Below are 18,981 nucleotides of genomic sequence, written 5' to 3' on the forward strand. Positions count from 1 at the left end.
TCGTGTTCCACGAACTACGATAGCCTCTTCCAGAGTTTATAGGAAAGAACCTATGATGGTAAGTCTGAGATAGGATGTGGCCTCGGGATGTATTCCCAGAGAAGACAAAAGTAAATTTAATATTTCCTCAATACATTATGCTTAACTTTTTATACATCTCACCTCATTTATTTGTCAAAATAATTCTTGAGGCAGATGGTATGTTCCCAGATTTGAGCTCAGGTTTATAGTGGTTAAATAACGTTCTGAGGTCCCAGCGATTTTAAGGAGCTGGCACTGGAACCAGGTACACCCCACCACAAAGCCCCAGCTCTAACTCTTCATAAGCATTAGAGAATTATTCATAGGGAGAGCATGTGCATTTCTCATAGTGGTAATCAACATTGGCTCAGCAAAGGACAGTGATGTTAAATCCAGCCCTTGACAAGCTGACTCAGGAAGACTCTAAATGGCAGAGATTGGAGGGAGAAGCTACCCAGGTGGTAGAACACTACATCGATAGCCAAGAGCTGGCAAGGGGTAGGTTGTAGGCAGAATCAGCTTGGCTAAGGCATCCGAACAATGGACTAGAAAGGTCAGCTAAGGCCAACGCTCCCTTCATGTTTTGTTTAATCAAATATATCCTCAGTTTGTATGCCTCAAGTACATTCTACGCTCTATTTGCATTGGGGCCCATCGGGGCACACAAAGCAAGATGTCTCGTAAGCACAGTGCCTCATGTAGCTGGATTCTAGAAGAGGTCATATGTGTCATACAAAGACAGTCACATGTCAAACTGTGCCTTGATGTTGTCCTAGAAACATCCCTGTACAACGGAATGACACACACCAACTTTACATTTTCCATTTAGATGCACAGAATGAAAAGCACATTTCAGGTATATGGCTGGATACCCATGCTCTAATAAGAAGTTCAGCATTGTGATTGAATATGCTAAGCAATAATGCCTTGGGTGTGCACATATATTACAGTAGGTTTATCACAGCCATAACACAGTTTTGGGGATTACTGAAGGGCTATGTGTCCAAGTCAGGAGGGAGACTACAAAACAGCCACATGTCTACTCTCTGGGAAGCAGCTGTGGTGAAGAACACACTTGCTGAGACTCTTTAATACACACCTCATGCTGTGGTGACCAGGAACCACAAAATTATCTCTGTTGCTACTTCATAACTGTAATTTTGCTAGCTATGAATCATAATGTACATATTTGCATTTTCTGATGGTCTTAGATGACTCCTGTGAATGGGTCTTTCAACCCCCAAAGGGGTCGTGACCCATAAGTTGAGAACTCCTGGGCTAGAGGGACGATGGCTTGGCAATTAGGGCTGTGTACTGCTCTTGCAGAAGAGCTGGTTTCAGTTCCCATAACCTATGCTAGGAAGCTCACAACTGCCTATGACTCCAGATTCAAGGAAATTTAATGTCTCTGACCCTCATAGGTAACACATACATACACACGCATATACACACTTTAAAATAATACAAATAAATATATATTTTTAAGTACCATAAATGCTGACTAATTGCTCCAAGTCAAGAGGGTGAAGCCTTAGGGAAACTGATTGGAGTAGTTGAGGAAACTTCATAGCATGACTCCAGGCCCGTGTTGTTCCTTCAACCACAGAGCTTTCCTAAAGATGAATCTCTGAACTCATCACTCTGCTTAAAAATCCTTCAGTGATTCTCTGTTCTCACAGAAGTTCCAAAGCCAAGGTCTACTCCTGTTGATTCTCTCATACTTACTGTTTCCTGACCAATCAACCTGCTCTTCCATCTTCTGCTCTAGGATCTGCAGCTATAGGAAAATGGTTAAGGACTGTTCTCAAGCTCACACAGGCTTTCCCAGCCTTGTGCTATGACACAAGCCATGGGGTCTGTTCATTTTCATGACCATCATGACCTATTACAAACAACATGGACATAAGAATCGGTTTATGTGCCAGACACTCCACGAAACCTGGTGCAAAATGAATGTTCTGTCTGTGTATGTTGCCTACGTGGCAGACGGAATGGATGACTATGATAGACGGAGGGATGAGTGGTTGGGTGTGTAAATCCGTCTGCTGTTAATAGCCATTCTCCTGTCAATATGCCATAGCACATTTATGTTTTATTAGGAAATTCCACATTCTGTCTTTGTTTATGAATACACAAATGCAGTTTTCCCCTTTCATATTAAGGACATAAGGCTCATGAAGACTGAACTATTCATTGTTTTTGTGTACCCCCTCCCAAAAATCCAACATCTCACACAATACATGCTTAAAATATTTAAAGCAGTATGGTGAACATGGGAAAAGAACATGGGAAAAGACAGATTCTACTCAACGCGGTGGTTCTCAAACTTCCTACTGCCGTGGTCTTTAATACAGTTCCTCATGTTGTGAACTTATGTGGTGAACCCCCCAACCATAAAATTATGTTCATTGTACTTTGTAAGTGTAATCTTGCTACTGCTATAAATCATAATGTAAATATATGTGTTTTACAATGGTCTTAGGTGACGCTGTGAAAGGGTCATTTGACCCCACCCCCTCCGAATGGGTTGCAACCCACAGATTGACAATTACTGGCTTACATAATGCATTTAATGGCCATGGCTGAGGCTGAACCCGTTGTCAATGCTGGCTTCCCAAACCAAGTTATCAGACTTGACCTTCGCCCTTTTGCCAGAGATAATGAAGGCCATTACTCTGTCTGCAAGACTCCACTTGGGCATCATCTCCTCTTGCTCTCTTCTGAGGATAGTCCCACTTCCACACTGTACCCTAAGACCCTAGACCCTCCGTCTCAATGGTGAACACACTTCCCGGCATTCAACTGAAATTTCCTTGGGCATCTCCAGGGGCACATGAGTCACCTTTCTTGATTTCAGCAACCTACCATCCCAGAGCACTATTTGACAAACACCTGCCTCTCAGTGGCAGAGGGACTAACCAGTATTTTATTTTACAGAGACTTAGCCAACATTATGAATTTTATTATTATGTACCACATGCAATCACTGAGAACAAACAGAGATTCACCGTCAGTCCTGTAGGGGAACAGACCTTATCCCACAGTCAGACGAACACGTAGTGGAACATTAGCTCTGTTGCTTACTCCAGCTATGATCTTAACGAAACATCTTACCCTCTCTACATTGATTTCCTCGTGCCTACCCTACAGTGTATTGTCAGGATGAGAATTATGCAAATTCTCATGATAGTTTCTGGAACTTGGTTATTGCTATATAATGATAGTAATTGTAAGTACCACACGCATTATGAGTAAATTTTAAGATAAACATTTTAACTGTTGCATATATAATAATTCGAATGCTTTTTTTTAAATCACAGTGAAAAGTTAATCCAGGAATATCATACAGTCACAGTCCACATAGTTGGGACTGCAATTAGTTTCTCAAACTGGATGCAACTGGAACCTTGATATAACTGTCCAGGTGGCATAAAGGAATACTCGGGATGTATTGATTCATAGAAAAACAGACACTATATGACACAAGAGGAAAGATTACACAGACCCAGTATGATTTCTTCTTCATGGTGTTCCAAGCAGATTGAAAAAAGCCAGCAGGGAGGAAAGATGGTCTCTCCTCTCAACATTAAATATTAAAGCAGTTCGATAAAAGCACTACCTCTCAGGAATTCTTTCACAAGCCTTTCTCAGTCTCATGTCTCCCCAACAATGTAAGTGGAATGCATACCCTCTGTGAAGAAAAACCTATACTGATGCAGCCCCCAATAAGATGCTAGTGTCTGTCTGCATAAAGTAAACAAATCTTATCATCTGCGAAGAAGAGCAAATCAAAACAGTCTCTGGAAAATACATGTTTTCATGAGGTGTTTATGTGCTGTGTGTGTGTGTGTGTGTAAAGGGAGGACAGAAGGGGATAGAGATGGAGGGAGGGGGGAGAGACGTGAAGAAAGATAGCATTCCAGCATGGGATGACCTCAGAAGCATTGTAAGACAAGTCATTAAAAATGCAACACGCAAGTTCCTCTGCTGCAGAATGCAGAAAGGTTATTGAAGTTGAAATGATCACTTAGGATCAATGTAAGAAAGCCAGCTTCATAGAAACAGGGACTAGCAGGTGATTTGCCCAAACCACAGCATTTGTACTCTCTCTCTCTCTCAACCCAAGCATTTTGTGCAATGGCTAACATTTCTTGGTTGTCATAAGCCTCCCGGGCCTTATGATAGGATACAGCCATGTTGAAGAACACCATATTGATAATACAAAGAAAGAGCTATTGTTTTCAAGTGCCCTAAGTTCAGAATTGAATTGAAGTAATCTGACTTTTAGGTTAAGAGCTCCCAAAGATGGAATTTACAGGGCCCAGTCTTTCATCAACGGGTTGAAAATATTTCCTAACACATTCTCTCCACTCTGATTTCACAGATCTCTCTCCCAAGGTTAGGTGCATATGTTAAGTTAAGCACTATATTTAGTCATTTCTGACAGCATCTTGAATTCATCAGACTTAACAGATAATGTATAAGTAGGTAAATAATGCTGAAATAGGCTCTGATTCAGCCTCACAAGAGCACAAAATAAGAGGAGCCTGACTTACTGGCCTGAGTAGGAATAACGAGAAAGACAGGAAACACAGTTCTCAGGGCAGTCAGTCATCTGACGACAAGGAATCTATGGTACAGGATGGGAACACTTAAGTGGAGACCTGTAACCTCCATGCATGGAGGGCTTCTAAGACAGGAGGTCAACAAAATGAGGAAGGGTGCCAGGGAGAAAAACATTCTACAGAGAACTCCAAGGAAGTCACCAGAGAAGGGACTCAACTGTCTACTGATCTATGTTCACATACAACGGAACTGCCTGCTGCTAGGAGAAAAACAGCCTGAAAATATTAAGAAGAACAATGCCCAGTGTTCACAGAGGGCTAAACCATGTTTCCTCTTCCACAGGCCAGACTAGTAAAGTTCATACTATGCGAGGCATGTTTTGGGTGAGCACTGAGAGGAGTCTTGCCCTGATAGTGGGGGAGGGTGTGATCCCAGGGAGAAACGCTGCCTATGGAAGAAACAAGGTCTGTCCACGTATCTGGACTGACAAAAAGCTGAAAAGGGCTTTTAGGAATGCAAAAGTTTTGAGTATTCAACAAAGTAAAACTCTGACCCTAAAATTTCAATTATGAAGAGAAGTGTAAAACGTTCTCACATTCACAGGGGGAGATCAGCCTATCAGAATCGTCCCCAGGCATGACAAAGACAGAATTAGCAGCAAAGGATATTATATTTGCTTTAATTTGATTTCATACAGTCAAAAGAGTAAACATTAGTCATGTTATGTAGTAACAGCAGGGTGTGACTGGGATCTAAACTGTACTAACAGGAAATCCTCAAAAGTCAAGACAAGAAAAATGAACAACAGAAAACTGGGTATCGATGGAAGATTGCACAGAATAAAGGTTAATGATATGACAGAAACCAACTTAAGAGAACTATTAATATCCATGCCTTACTCCAAACCTACAATTTGAGCATATATCTGGATTATATATATGCTTATACGTATAGGCTTAGCTGTGGTTGGAGCATGTCCCCTAAAAGTTCATGTGTTGGAATTGGTCCAAGTGCAGCCCTATGAGATTGAGTACAGTGCAGTAGAAGGTCACTGGAGGCTACCATTCCAAGTGATTAACTAAGTTCCTCACGAGCTCCGAGTAAGCTGTTAAGAACGAGTGCACCTCTGGTCTCACGGGTCATCTCTGTCTCCCGCAAACACTCCCACTATGATGTCACCCATTAGGATATCATCAGGCAAGAACATCAGAATCTGCACCCTGCTGTTAGGACTTCCAGCCACAAAACATGAGGTAAAACAAAACTGAAAAACAAACAAAAACCACCTCCTTTCCCCAGTTAATTTGTTATAGCAAAGGAAAAGAGATGAATGAACTATAGAAGTTAAATCGGGCCAGTAGTTCTGAGGCTAAAATGTACTACACAGTTAGGGATCAACTCAATACCCTAAAAATGAGCTACTTATTTTCTGATATTTCTTTGTATATATCTATTGGTGTCTTGCCTTATATTCCTATTGCTGTATATATGCATTGTTCATAGGACCTTTGTTATAGATCCTTAAATTTAGGAGTCATAAAACATAAGGTACTTTTCTGTTTTAACAGGCTAGTTTTTTAAATTCTTTTTTGAATACTTTTATTTAGTTAGTTATTGAGTGTATGTGTGGGTACATGTGTGTGCATGTGCACATGTGTGGGAGTCAGAGAAATGACTCATAGGAGTTGGTTCTGAAGCACATGTGGATGCTCACCTATGAGAAACAATGGGAAACAGCAATGGCCAGAAGTCAAATAGCAGAGAAGACCAAGGAACAAGTGCGGTCTGGGAACAAATAAACACGGGCATTACCGAAGAACTGATTAAATTTGTGAGACGGAATAGTGAGGTGGGCACGAAGTCATTTACCATAACAAAAACAGTAGCTCTCAGTTCTAGACGCTGGTAAGTCTAAGATCACTACACTGGAATCTGGTGAGGGCTTTCTTGCTGCACCACACCATTGGTTCAAGTGTGTGGCTGGGGGAACTGGGGGGAGGCAGAGAGACAAAGACTGAGACAGACAGAGAGAAACAAGCACACTCACCCTTTGATGAAGACCTCACTCACTTGATAATGACTCCACTTCTAGAATAACAGCAGTATCCATTCCATATGGCAAATCCCTTATGGTCTCATAAACTGCCATTAAGCCCTACCTCCAAATACTGCGGAACTGAGGACTAAGTTTCCAACACATGCTTCTGAAAGGACACATTCAAATCATAGGAAAGCCGTTGCTATTATTACTATCCTGGACTCCAAATTATACTACAGAGCCATAGTGACAAAGCCACCATAGTACTGACACAAGAAGAGACACACAGACTAATGGAAGAGTTCTACCTAGAAAGGAGCCCACTGCTATGGCTAACCAATAGTTGACAAAAATGCCATATGCACTTTGGTCAGTCCTTCCCTCCAATCACCCTCCTGCTTCAGGCTGTGCCTCGACCTGGTGTTACCTCTGCCCGCAGTCACCTCTGCCCAGAGTCACCTCCTCTCCACTCCCGTGTCACAGCACTTTAACCCTCTCTTCACTTTCTTTTCCTCAAAAACTGCTTTTTCCTCTCCCATAGTTTGACAAAGATATCAAATATATAATACACTGGGAAAAAGAACAGCCCATTCTTAGCAACCGTACGAGCTAAGTTGAGTGTCCATTTGCACACAAAAGAAATCAGACACACACACTCATATCCTAATTCTAAATGAGCCTAAGAATTTATTTTAAAACCTTAAGTGTTGAAACTCCTGGAGGAAAACTGAAAACACTTCAAGGTATAGGCAAGAATTCTGTGAAAGGACTGCAATATAAAATCCCAAGGATTGGCAAATGGGATTACACAAAATTACAAAGCTTCTCTACAGCAAAATAAACAGATACAGGAAGTAGAAAATCTTTGCCAGCTATACTTCAGACTGGATGTGAATAGCTAGAGTATAAAAGAACTGCATACCCAGAAACACACAGAAACAGAGACACAGAGAGACAGACACACATATACAAACACACAATCACAGACAGATTAATACACACAAACATACACTTACACACACACACATACACACACACACACATACGGAGACACACACACAAGGAGACACATAGACCTAGACACAGAGAAAAAGAGACAGACAGAAAAACGACATATACAGACAAAAAAGAAAGATACAGACAAAAATGACTGACAATTTTAAGAGTATTAAACATTCTTAGGCTTCAAGAAAAGACAAATTAAAATTTAAAACTACATTGATATTACCTCTCAGCACAATCCGAAATACTAGGATAAAAGAAAAACACACCACCAACAACAAAAAACACAAAACAAAATAAAACAAACAAACAAAAACCATGATGGAGCTGGAGATAGGGCTCAGTGGTCAAGAGCACTCTGAGGTTAAGAGCATTTGCAGAAGAGCTGGATTCAACTCATTGCACCAACATAATGGCTCACAACTGTCTGTTACTCCAGATCCAGAGGATATGATGTCCTCTGTTGGTCTCCATGAGTACCAGATACGCACGTGGTACAGAAACAGACATGCAAGCAAAGCACCCATATGCACACATTTCTTTTTTAGTTAAAAAGAAGATGCTATGGTAAAAGTGAAACTCTTAGTCACTGCTGGTGGGAGCATAAACTGGCACAGCCACTACAGAAATCAGAAGAGATTTCTTAAAAACAAGACAAAAAAAAACCAACAACAACAAAACACACATAAGAAGAGATGTACTATATAACCCAGTTTTGCCACATCTGGAAATATTGGTAAAGGACTTCACCACAGGAAATTCACACTTCCATGTTGATTGTAGTTTTATTCAGAAAGGAAAGACAAGGAATCAGTCTGGATCAATTGATAAGTTGATAATGAAAATGTACTATAGATATATACAATAGAATTTCATTCAGCTATCTGAAGAGAAATTTATGGAATTTATAGGGAAATTATTTGTTTGTTTATTTATTTATGTGTGTGTGTGTGTGTGTGTGTGTGTGTGTGAGAGAGAGAGAGAGAGAGAGAGAGAGAGAGAGAGAGAGAGTGTGTGTGTTGCATTTACAGGTTTGTGTGGGTGCATGTGCATTTATAAGTACATAGGAGTACAACTGGTTGTCTTCCTTAGCCATCATCCATGTTAATTTTGGAGACAGGTTCTCCCGTTGAACCGGAAGTTAATTTTACCAGCTAGGTTTTCTGACCCATGAGCACCAGGTATCCACCCATCTCTGCACAACCCAGTACTGAGGTTCCAGACAAGTGCCAATCTGTCCCGCTTTCACAGGAGTGATTTTCACAAGAGTGCATGCTCACACTGTAGGCACGCTCCTGAGGAGCCGTTTCCCCAGCTTTAGCATTGTAAATTATTATACTGAGTAAGGTAACCTAGACTCAGAAAGACAGACACTGTATGCTCTTGGCCTTTCCTCTTTATAGTATGCGTTCATGTGGGTGTGAGTATGTAGAGTTCATGAGACAAGAAAGGTGATCAACGGATGGAATAAAGTTGGAGGAAAAGGTAATAGACCGAGTGTAGCAAGTGAAGATACAGAGGTTGCTGAGTGGGGAGGAAAGATGAGCCAAAGGAAATTACAAAGTGCCAATGATAAAGCCGTCGCTATGTGTGCTCGTTTAAAACCGATGAAGGAAGCGCTGATAGGGAAGAATAGTTCACAGAGAAAAGTCAAAGACAGTGGAACGCTTATCAACAAGAACTTAAACATGTCCATCGTACTGCAGTGGGGCAGTGGTGAATGCTCTGAGCTGTGGGGAAAACAGTGTGTGTGTGTAGGGGAGATAAGGCTTTCAGACTCAGTGTCTGCTGAAAGACCACTGGCTCCTGTTATGACATAATGGAGGTGCCAATGGAAAGGCTCCGTGGGGATAGCCTTCACAGACAATCCCGCTGATCTGAGTTTGATCCCCATGTCCCATATGGTGGCAGGAGAGGACCGACTGCTGAGAACTGTCCTCTGACCTCTAAACGCACAATAATTGTAAACCCTGACAAGTGCCTCAGAAGTGGTGGCAAACTCATAACCTTCTTTTAGAAAATTCAGAGTTCCAAAAACTTCCTTATTTAATCCCAAACTTCTATCCTACTGCTAATCTCCTGGACAGAATACTTAATTCAATTATCTTCATCTGAATTGAAAATTCAGGACAGTGTTTTGTACTTCTTACCCTCTGTACCATCTAGTAATCCCATGACAACACAGTAAAGGCTAAATCTTCCTTTAAATCACTAGTACATACACTGAGGTCTTGTTATCTGTTTTAGAATACATACATACATACATACATACATACATACATACATACATATGCTAGATATATGTATGTATATATATATATATATGTATGTATACATACATACACACACACATATATTTATATTCTACAGCAGTCTGGAAGCTCTTTTGGAAGACAAGTAGGCATGCAGATGAAAATGTAAATTATAGCCTTGAAGATGGAGTTGAGTGCCGTTGCATTTATAATAGCAGTATACAAGCACAGTAAAGGAGAGGCTGCTGTGAGCTGGTGTTGGGAAGGAAACACTTGTGCAGCTGGTAGACGTAAATTAGGCCTTGAAAGCTCTGACAGGCAGAGGTGAGGCTGGGAGATGCCTGAGTTCAACAGCGGTGATGCATCTCAGGAGAGCCAGGGGCTCATGGCAACGATCTAATGAGCAAAATCTCCAATTCTTCTCTTCTTCCCCTTTAATTCGGCCATGACTAGCACATAGTTTCCCCCCTTCTTGAATTTTCTTAATTAACTTCTTAATTACATTGCATAGGCACAAGCCTCTGTAATCATATCCAATCTCATCTGTTGACAATCTCCAGTTCACTCTACGCTCTTAGCACCTGTCCAGATTTTCAGCCCCACTTATCAAGACCCTCCCATCGCGGTCTACACCCTCCTACACACCACCTAATCCCATGTGGTGTTCATGGTGTCTTAGCACTCTGCATATTAGACCCAGATCATCCAATAGCATCCATTACCCCCTGCATCTTTCTTCCTTACACTAACTTGGCATTTGCCCCACACACACTGGCTCTAAGACCCCCCCAACAGCCTCGTACACCTCACCCTCAACTGAGGCTTCCTTGGTTCAAAGTCGCTTGTTGTGCTCAGAACTCATAATTTACTGCTAGGAAACCATCAATGTACAACAGCAAAGAAAAGAATTGGCTGCCATCAAAGATTATGGCGATCTGCTTCTAGATAAATGTTTATTTAAATTCCCTATATATATTTTTTCCCTCGGTGGCATCAAGGATTATGGGAAAGGGGGAGGGGAAGGGGAATGGAGAGGGATAGGGAGAATGATGGGCAAAGAGGAAGAGGAATGGTATCTGATGAATGACTCATGTCGGAGCAGCTCAAGAGGAGGTCCTTATGGAATGGAGCTGAAGAGTTCTGCATTCACCCTTGAAGGAATCAACAATCCCAAAGCAAGTGAATCTGTGTGACTTCACACTTAGTCTTAGACAGTAAAGAAGAAAGCCTGAATGAACCGCTGGAGAAAACCTGAATTTTCTCCTGAGACTCCGACATTAGATCTATACAGTTCAGAAACCTAACAGCGCCTGTCTTTAAAGATCACTTTGCAAATAGCCAAAGTGAAAATTCTAAATAAGGTACTGTGCTGGTAGTAGCTAGAGCTTAAAAAAAAAGAAAAAGAAAAAGAAAGAGAGAGAGCACTTGGGCCTAGGTAGACAGTTCAGTGTGTAAAGCGCTTATTATACAAGCATGGGAACCCAAATTTATTCCCCAGAACTCATATAAAAAGCTCACAGTGTTAGCAGAGACAGGAGACTCTCTGGAACTGCTGGTCAGTAAGCCTAACCCTATCAGTTACACCTGAGGTCCTAGCAAGAAACCTTAACTGGAAAAAGTCAGGTAAATGGCAGTGAGAAATGAGAGGTTGTTTGCTGGGCTGTACCTAAATGTGCACACACACAGGTATGAATCTCCACCTCTCCCCCACAAGGGTACTTGACTGGCTCAGTGGTAGAAAGCGCACTTTCAGAGCCCCATTCTTACTGATTTCACTTTCCCTGTATAGTGATGCTTTGTTCATTCAGAGATAACAGGCAGTTAGCATGTAGTAACAACCCCAGGGTCAGACGTAAATTCTTCCACTTCCAGCAAACGCCGGCCCCTTCCCAGCTGTGTATAGGAAGTGCCCCAGTCTCTTCAGCACTAAGCTGGACTTTAGGTCCAGTGTGTTGAACAAAGAGATAAATAAAACTTCACCAATAATGATAAGATCCACTAACTTCACACTTTTCCATGTGAACAGTGAGAGCTAACACAATCTAAGAGTAAAGAATTATCTAAACCAGTAGAGGAACACCATGGGTAAAATGTATAGGCTTTAGGAGAGATTTGCCCAGAAGATCTGCAAAAAAATGATGCCTTAAGAAGTGACATTTAAATTAGATTGCAAAGCAAAGATGAGGACATAAAAGGTAGATCAAAATGATTATCTATCTAGCATCTATCTGTACCTAATGATAGACAGAGATAGATGATAGACAAATTATAGATAGATGGATGGGTGCATAGATAGGTAGGTAGGTGGATGGATGGACGGACGGACGGATGGACGGACAGACAGATAGATACTGATATAAATAATATAGACAGATGTATTTAATAGACAGTAACAGAGATGTAATTAGCCTGGATTATTTGATCCATTTATTATATAAAGCTTGATTTTCCTCCACCACCACCACTTAGGTGAAACTGAAGAAGACAACTAAAGTGACTCGGCAGAGTGTCCACAAGAGACCCTGTCTCAAAAGGATAAGATGTCCCTGAAGTATGTATGACTTTTGAGGTTGCCTTCTGGCCTCCACACACATCCACACACTCCTACATACAACTCCAACACACACAACTCCAACACAAATGAAAAAAATGCCCATGGGAGATTTAGTTTCTTCTATAAGGAAATGCATGTCCTAAGTGACGGAGATGATAAATACATTCGATTAATAACGCCATGACTTGAGGAGACACCGGCATGTCCCTTACCCAGGTTCCTAATAAGGGCAGGATGCGAACAGTGAAAGGACCATTTAGAACGCTGATTTCCTTTTCATCGGGCCTGTTAAGTGTTTACTTAATTCACATCCTGTGTGACCCTATGGGAAAATTTTTAACTACTGCTGGGGAAATCCCATAGGGTTACGCAGGATGTGAACCGGGCCTGTGCTGAACTACCTTCAGCTTGAAAAATAAACTCAGCTAGGTGAGTTTCACTTTCTGTTTGTCATAAATTCCACATTCTGCCTCCTGAAGTTCACATTGACAGAGCATCGGCCTCTCTGGACGGCAGGTCAACAGAAGGCCAATGTTCTCACTGGCCTTAAAAAAAAAAAAAAAAAGAATATTCCTGTTCTACACACGGCACAATGCTTCCAGCACAAGAGGTAACCGAGTGCTGTCAATCAAAGGCAGCCCACTGGAGCACTCCCAGAATGCTCCTGCATACCTGTACTGCACACTACACAGCAGCCCTTTTCCATTTCCTGTGGAGAATGCTCAGCATACCACTTCCCCTATAGAAAGAAAGAAAAAAAAGCAGCCCAGCTTACTTGCTGATGGAAACAGTGTCATACTTTCCACTGGCCAAGCTTGAAACCATTACTGATTTAACCTTCATTAATTTTTCCACAACGATTTGCAGAAATGTCAGGAAGCAGCTGTATGAAGACTGATTAATTACTCTTATCATGGCTACTTTGCCCGGCACTTGCGCCCTCCCCTCCTACTGATATGTGTCTGGGAAGAAATATCTAAATATATATTCTAGCGTGAAAATTAAAGTCGGCCCTTCCCTCTGTTGGTTGAGACGGGTGGTATGGGATGAGTTACTCTGAAAAATCTAGATTGATCTGCGATGTCTTTCAACGGCCCAAATCTTCTGCATCTGGAGGCAACCCCATGAAATTTGGGACAGTGGCCATGAAGAAAAAGATTGCTTCCTGCCGATTACTCAAATCTGTTCAAACAGACGCTAATGGATTCATGTCTTACAGCAACACTGCATGTATTAGTCAATCACAGAGGCTCGAATTCACTTCCGAAATGTGAATTAGAAAATCAAATGCCCTTTCTCTACTTTTTTTCCAATTTCTTTTTCCTCCCCTCATCATTTTAGTTTGCACTGTACCATCTGTTTCACCGTATCAAAGAATCCGCTCTCCGAGCCTGGCACAGACGGGGGCGCAGCACACCTCACAGACCCACGTGCCAACCGCCAAACATCTCTAAGGCAGGTTCGCCACCAGTCTGGCCATCTGGGTGACTGATTCAAGCAAGTTTGGCTTCTCAGGCAGCACTAACGTCAAGTCATATTCAAGAAGATAAACACTGGCAAACTTATTTTCCCTCTAAGACACAGGAATGCAGACAGAAATGTTAGCGTGCGCCTACTAACACGGCCAACTAGAAAGCTTCAACAGCAAAGGCTTGTCACATTCCTGAAATACAGAGACAATCCAAACCTGGCACCTTCTGTAACAACGCCAATTTTGACTAAGAACCTGTTTTTCCTGTCCTCACACTGAAAGGGAATAAAGCAGAGCAAGCTTTGAACCAAATGACAATAGCATCTTTCGAAGAGACGGGGAGAGTCTTTCCTAAGACTATATTGACAACACTACAAACTGTCCAAAGTTTCCCTTCTTACAGACACATCCATTCCCCCAATCCAAAGAAACTCTAGTGTACAGTACTAACATCATATCAAGAGGTATTCAGCCTCCAGACCATGTCATGGGGATCTGGGCTAGAACATCAGCTTTCAACCATATCCCACACTCAATGAACAAAGCATCGGGTGAGCTACCTACCTAAGCTCTGTGTGCCTCAGTTCTCTAATCTATCAAATGGGAATAAAAGTAATGGTTCCATTAGAATTACTTAGTACTTTAAAGAGGTCACCTTTACCAGACTATCAGGTCTGTATTTTTCAGTTAATGTTTCTGATACAGATTCATCTAAAAGTCAGAGAGAAATAACATGGGAAGAGTTCCTGAATTCATCTTAGTAAGCTCACTGTACTGTTGAAAAGATGTGTCAGCCCCAAGCGAAGGCTTGCATAGCTTTGAATATGCCCATTAAAACCGAATCAAATAGTCTGGGGTTAATAGTTTTTTGTTTGTTTTTTTTTTATTGATCCCTGTAGGGCAAGCGTGTGATGCTGGGTGACACTGGGGTAAGCACTGCTGTAGACTGCCACAGCCCATCACCACCACTAGGCCTAGAAGGTGCAGGTAGGAGGAGCCACCCAGACCTGCATGGGCAAGGATTTCATCACACTCTAATATTGACTGATAAGACAGAGGTGCCCATTTACTGAAAATCGGGGGTGAAGTGGCAGAAGGTCACACGGCGAAGAAAGGAAAAGTCCTTTGACTTCCTTTTCTACCTTAGGACTTTAAGTAACTACCAGGCCCCAAGGCCTTGATGAATGATGGTGCATCATGGGACTTTGTGTGGCCTAGGACTGCCCCATCCTCTTGCTGCCATGACCCGACAAGAGTCAAAGAGAGAAATAAAAGCATTCCTACCATCTCCAACCAATGGGTGTCTAGAATCCTTTCAGTACCGGTGAGAGTCAATGAGAGGATTTATTGATAGGAAGGAAGTGAATTGATGACGTCACCAAGACTTCAGGAGAGACCCAGAAAGGATACCGCAGAAGAGGGGTTTGTTCCTCTTCCTCTGAGCTCTCCTCACTGCCCACTTCCCAGGGAGTTCCACGGTCATGGAGGGAGAAGAGAGCCATAAGGAGAAAAGGAGGGCAAGATGGTGTCGAGCACTCCCGGGAAAATTCATTTATGAGTGTTTATTTTGTCTTTACTGGAATTAAGAAAAAAACCAACCAATCAATCCCTATCCCAAATGAATGAGTGCATGAATGAATGAATGAATGAATGAACGAATGATGGACAAATGCTCCAGATATACATATAAACTCAGTTCTGTTCTCTTTTCCTATCTGATGTCTGTGGACCCTGCAGGGTGTAATAATTTTTTAACTATGCAACAGAAAAAAAAACTGTATATTTAAAAATATATTATGAGGTAACCACATCCAAAATAAATGAAGTTTAAAGAGTTTAAAAGTTTAATGTCTGCATCATCTTGACTTGTTATGTCATAAGGACATTTTGTGAACAAAGTGGGCTAGCAGCTATGACCTTGGCTAGCAGCAAAGCCATGGACGCTGATAATAGCTACCACCATTGGTTCTTTTTCTTTTTTTCTTTTTCTTTCTCTCCTCCACCTCCAGACAAGGTATCTCTGGGTTCCTGGAACTCGCTCTGTAGACGAGGCTGGCCTCAAACTCAGAAATCTGCCTGCCTCTGCCTCCCAAGTGCTGGAATTACAGGCGTGCCCCGCCACCACCCGGCTACTGGTTCTTACTCTACTAAATACAGGAATTCGAGCATACGGCTTAGAGATTAGTGAGACCTAGCTATTTTTCTCTTTAACTGAACTCTGTCCATTTGTATGTGAGAGTCCCAGTCCTTCCATAACGATAAGCCCCTTTACTGCTTCATCTAGCTACAGTCACTGAGTGGTGTCCCTTCTTTCCCTGTGGAGAATAGTCACAAAGAGAAATAAAACCATTTCTCTCCTTTGCAATCACGAGAGAAAAACATTGCTAGAAATGGCCTTCCTTTTCCCTATGACAGAGAAGAAGGGAGGATTTGCTGACTTGGAAATGGACTGCTGACAGAAGCAGACCATCCCAGCATCCAGGCAAGTGCATATGTAGCAACATTAACACCAATTAACTACAGTTTTTTTTTGTTCCAGCCCCCACCTGCTCACACAGGACCTCTGGTCCCCTTGAAAAGTCCCAACTAAGTATTTCTAGGACTCCAGCAAGGGAACCTTCAGAGAGCCCACAGGCAGTCTGACAGCCAGTCACAACACCATCTGCTGCTTCCTCCTCCAGTGCCAGCTCCCCCTAGTGTCCTCAGGAAGATAGCCCTCTGCCTCCTCTGCAGATGGTGCCCGCAGCAAGAATGCTAATGCCCAGATGCCCCACAGCCAAGGGAGCCCTGCGCCCAAGCAAGACACGTTCTGTGCTATGAGTCTCATGCGTTAGAAAGCCCACGTGCCACACACACACACACACACACACACACACACGAATGCATGCACGCATGCACATGCACACGCACACACGCACAAACAATACACAAAATGTACTGAAACCACATGGCACCTTTATCACCAGCATCCAGGTTCCTATAATCCTAAACCATGACGACAAGTGTTTAGGCTCCGAGGGGATTCTTTTGCCTAACCTCTTTGCACTAATTAAAACAAAAAAATACTTGGAATGAATGCCCTGAAGGCCTGCAAGGTTGTGACACTGAAGTGTGTGTAAGTAGACACCATTCGTACACAGGTTCGAGCAGCCTAAAGCTCTGGTTAAAAGAAGGACACGGTACCTAGCTGTGGCCCTTAGCATGAGCAGGAAGGAGCCTGTTCAGCAAAGTACAGCCACCAAGCCAAGAGCTCCTGGATCCTTTCACACACTGTTCTGTCTGACCCGAGGCCCCACAGTTGCTGACAAATAAACGCAGTATTTAGAACAGTTTTGCAATTAAGCATTCCTCCTTAATCTGCTATTCGTAAAGACGTCGGCCACAGGAAGCATGATGTTAATTATTTAAAGTCCCATATAAGTCGACATTTCACACTGAATCTGAACGTTGTCTCGGTCTTACCACAACAGCTTGAAACTTGGTTATATTTAAATTTAAACACACATACACTCTCTCTCTCTTAGTTGCCAGAATAGTTTATTAATTTACATATGCTTCATATATAAGCTCATGCTATTAGAATAATGTTGGATTAAGATGTTTTATTTAGTACAATGCAGACTTGCTTTTTAATGTATAATTTGGGATATTTACTAAAACAGCTTTTTGAAATAGTTTAAAAAGTTTTAAATTCCCATACTCGATTTTTTATGAACTATATTGATAGTTTGTATAATTGGAGTATAATTTCATTTTAAAGTGTGTTTGTGTGTGTGTGTGTGTGTGAGAGAGAGAGAGAGAGAGAGAGAGAGAGAGAGATACTGTGAGTCACAGGTGTCTATGCATCACAGTTTGCATGTAGAGCTCAGACAGCCACCTTGGGTATCAATCTTCACCTTGCACCTTGTGTAAGACAGATTCTCCGGTGTCCTGTTGATCCATAGAGCTAGTTGGCTCTAAGGTTTCTAGGAATTCTATTGGCTCTGCCTCCGATCTCTTCACAGATGTGCTGGGATTCCAGACATGGGGTATCTATCATGCCTCACTTTTATCCTCTGAGTCATCTTCCAACTTGCCCCAGTTTTTGTATCCCAGCTGGCTTCAAACTCACTATGTGGCAGAGGCTGACCTTGAACCTCTGAGTGCACGGGCCACCATGCTTGGTTTATGTGGTGCCAAGGATGGAAGCTGGGCTTTTACCCAGCTAGGCATGCCCTCTGACTAAGCCTCATTCCTGAAATTAGTGTTAAATCTTCAGGTCGCTGAGAACGAGTAAAAGGGAGGACACTGGCATGTGTGTCTTCCTTATGTTCAGAAATATTAAAAGCACCCCACGATCACAGGCATAGACACAGACACACACACAACCTATAAAGAGTCGTTCTGCTTAAATTTTAAACTTCAAAGAATGAAACGTGCACAAGTCTGCCAGGCTGACCCACATAAAATACATGAGCAGGATGTTTCAAATTCTTCATTTGATGAAGATTTAACTGCTGTTCGAAACGGTAGGAAGGAGCCAGAAAACTGTTCCCACCCAATCTACAACGAGAACAACTGAGGAGAAATCCCGAGCAACTCCATGGTCTTTACAGATAAAGATTTCATCTCTGGGTAAATTAATAATGTCGACGAGCCTTCATTTGAACTCTTAAACTTCATGCCCAACAAATCCTAGCCGCCAAGACTTTCTCCCCAGTTATGAATTCTTAAGAGTCAAACTAACCTTGGCTTACAATCCACTCTCCTCTTCCAACACTCAGAAAAGAAGCTTCAGCAGGGCTTTTATTTGTTCCCCCTTATACCATGATCACTCAGCTCCAGACGGAGGAATTAAGGGGCCTGTACATATGCCCTGCCCCTCTGGGCATCCACCACTGACTGCTTTCTAGCCAGATACTAAACCACAACTGATCAGAGAGTGGGAACTTGTCCCAAGAGTCAGGATGCCGGGAGTCTGCAGCTGGAGTCTGATAAAATTCTTACTTGGAGGCAAAAAAGGAGGATTTCACTGAGTCCTCCTTCAACTCTGTGCGGCTTCCTACTGGCAGGGGTCTTGGCGCCATATAATGTACTT

The 18,981-nt window shown here is 42.2% G+C and overlaps 1 protein-coding gene across 8 annotated transcripts in view; it reads right to left on the minus strand.

Moving 5' to 3' along the window:
* The window catches only part of Hivep2 (HIVEP zinc finger 2), a 189,590-nt gene that overhangs the window by 48,054 nt on the left and 122,555 nt on the right, over nt 1-18,981 (minus strand). Inside the window, exon 4 of one of the 8 annotated variants that reach the window (XM_052169386.1) lies at nt 13,106-13,172. The exons of the other annotated variants lie outside the window; for them this stretch is intronic. The gene's annotated coding sequence lies outside the window, so the exon portion shown is untranslated. The remainder of the gene's footprint in view (nt 1-13,105; nt 13,173-18,981) is intronic. 8 annotated transcript variants of the gene reach the window in all.

The sequence above is a fragment of the Apodemus sylvaticus genome, chromosome 23, assembly GCF_947179515.1.
Source record: "Apodemus sylvaticus chromosome 23, mApoSyl1.1, whole genome shotgun sequence".
Classification (NCBI taxonomy): Eukaryota; Metazoa; Chordata; class Mammalia; order Rodentia; family Muridae; genus Apodemus; species Apodemus sylvaticus.